This window comes from Carcharodon carcharias, chromosome 19 (assembly GCF_017639515.1).
Source record: "Carcharodon carcharias isolate sCarCar2 chromosome 19, sCarCar2.pri, whole genome shotgun sequence".
Classification (NCBI taxonomy): Eukaryota; Metazoa; Chordata; class Chondrichthyes; order Lamniformes; family Lamnidae; genus Carcharodon; species Carcharodon carcharias.
The window spans coordinates 86,115,427-86,118,184 of record NC_054485.1 but is presented as its reverse complement, the minus strand read 5'-3'; positions in this window follow the sequence as shown (position 1 = coordinate 86,118,184).

The following is a 2,758-nucleotide window of genomic DNA, read 5'->3' as shown; positions in this document are numbered from 1 at the left end:
TGTGTATTGGGGTTTTGGTTGAAGTTGTTAAGTGTGTGTTGGGGGTTTGATTGGAGAGGGTGAGTGTGTATTGGGGGGTTTGGGAGGAGATGGTGATTGTGTGTTGGTGGGTTTGATTGGAGGTGGTGAGTATGTTGGGGGTTTGCTTGGAGACGGTGAGTATTTTTTGGGGGTTTGATTGGAGATGGTGAGTGTGTTGGGGATTTTGATTGGAGATGGTGAGTGTGTGTTGGGTTTGATTGACAATGATGTGTGTGTTGGAGTTTTCATTGGAGATGGTGAGTGTGTGTTGGGGGTTTGAATGGACTCGGTGAGTGTATATTGCGGTTTTGGTTGGCGATGTTAAGTGTGTGTTGGGGGTTTGACTGGAGATGGTGAGTGTGTGTTGGGGGTTTTGATCGGAGATGGTGAGCGTTTATTGGGGAGTTTTATTGGAGATGGTGAGTGTGTGTTGGGCGTTTGACTGGAGATGGTGTGTGTGTATTGGGGTTTTGGTTGGAGATGCTGAATGTGTGTTATGGGTTTGAATGGACTGGGTGAGTGTGTATTGGGGTTTTGGTTGGAGATGTTAAGTCTGTGTTGGGGGTTTGACCGGAGATGGTGAGTGTGTTTTGGGGGTTTGATTGGAGATGTTTAGTGTGTATGGGAGTTTTGGTTGGAGATGTTGAGTGTGTGTTGGGGTTTTGGTTGGAGATGGTGAGTGTGTGTTGGGGGTTTGATTGGAGATGGTGAGTGTGTGTTGGGGGTTTGATTGGAGATGGTGAGTGTGTATAGAGGGTTTTGATTGGAGATTTTGAGTGTGTGTTGGGGGTTTGATTGGAGATTGTGGGTGTATGTTGGGGGTGTGTAGAGCTGCTGACCATGTGTTGTGCTGTTTGAACAATGACGTTGGGCTCAGAGTAGGACTGTGGATTTTGACGTTTGAGTTGAGGGGAAGCAGGTTTAGGTGGGAGTTAGTGAGATATTCAGAGACTATTTCTGCTCACAGTCTAGCTGCTTATTAAAGCCCATAGTATTTATTCTGGATAATGGGATATTAATATATCAAGTATTAGTCTGTATATGAGTCACAGCTCAGAGTAACACCTTGTGTTGTAAAATTGGCTGTGGGTGGGGTCACAAAAGCCAGAGATTGTCAGTGTTTAAAGGGAAAACAGACTGAGAATAATTTTGCTTTTCCAGTGGGAGCTGCTGCTGAGATTGAGTAGAGAGGAGTAAGAGGGATAGTTTTTTGATGTTGCTGTTACTCCTGACCTTTTCCAAATAAGCTGATTCAAATCAGTCCAGAGACTTAAACTCAGAATCCAGGCTGACACTCCCACTGCAGTACTGAGGGAGTGCTGCACTGTCAGAGGGTCAGTACTGGGGGAGTGCTGCAGTGTAAGACTGTCAGTACTGAGGGAGTGCTGCACTATCAGAGGGTCAGTACTGGGGGAGTGCTGCAGTGTAAGACTGTCAGTACTGAGGGAGTGCTGCACTATCAGAGGGTCAGTACTGGGGGAGTGCTGCAGTGTAAGACTGTCAGTACTGAGGGAGTGCTGCCCTATCAGAGGGTCAGTACTGCAGGAGAGCTGCACTGTCAGAGGGTCAGTGCTGAGGGAGTGCAGTACTGCAGGAGTGCTGTACTGTCAAAGGGCCAGTACTGAGGGAGTGCTGTACTGTCAAAAGGTCAGTTCTGAGAGAGTGCTGCTCTGTCAGAGGGTCAGTATTGAGGGAATGCAGCACTGTCAGAAGGGCAATACCGAGGGAGTGCTGTACTGTCAAAAGGTCAGTGCTGAGGGAGTGCTTCACTGTCGGAGGGGCAGTACTGAGGGAGTGCTGCACTGTCAGAGCTGTAGCACTGAGGGAGTGCTGCACAATCGGATAGACAGCACTGAGGGAATGCAGCTGTTGGAGAGGCAGCACTACTGTCGAATTTGCCTTCATTTAGTTTGGACCAAGGCTCCTTCTGCCCTCTCAATTTGATTTAAAAGATCTCCCAGCAATTATTTCTAAGAGTAACAGGGGAATTCTCACTAATGTCCTGACCAATATTTATCCCTCAGTCAACATCACCAGATAAACAGATTCGTTGGCCATTTGTCTTATTTGGGATCTTACCTTCTGTCATTTACATGCCACCTATTGGTTTCTGTGATTCACAACTGGTCACCATTTCTGTACTGTTGCAGATAATGGAAAGCGGAGACTGAAGGTGGGAGTTGACGATCAAAGATCAGGAGCAACACTTGTTCTGAAATCCATTGATTTGCTTTCTCTGTGAACACGGAGCTGATTCCAGAAGGAAGAGATGATCGATGGGAAACAGACTCTGGTCAGGAGACAGTCTTCACATTGGCTCCAAGCACTGACTGATCAGCCAATCAGAACATTTGTCTAACACAGTGAACAGCTGGAAAAAACAGCTGGATCCAAACAGGTGGAAACCAAACACCCGGAATATCAGCACCAATACTAGGAAAAACAGCTGGAAACCAAAAGCCTGGAATATAAGCACCAACACTGGAAAAAACAGCTAGAATCCAAACACCTGGAATATCAGCACCAACACTGGGAAAAACAGGTGGAACCCAAACACCCGGAATATCAGCACCAACACTGGGAAAACAGGTGGAATCCAAACACTCAGAACATTTGCACATGTCGGGATCCCCCCTCTCTGAATGAGTGTCTAGTCAGAGTGAAGATACCACCCCCCCTGAATCATCCCCTAGACAGACTGAGAGCCTCCCTCTCCCAGTGGGGTCCAATAGAAGCG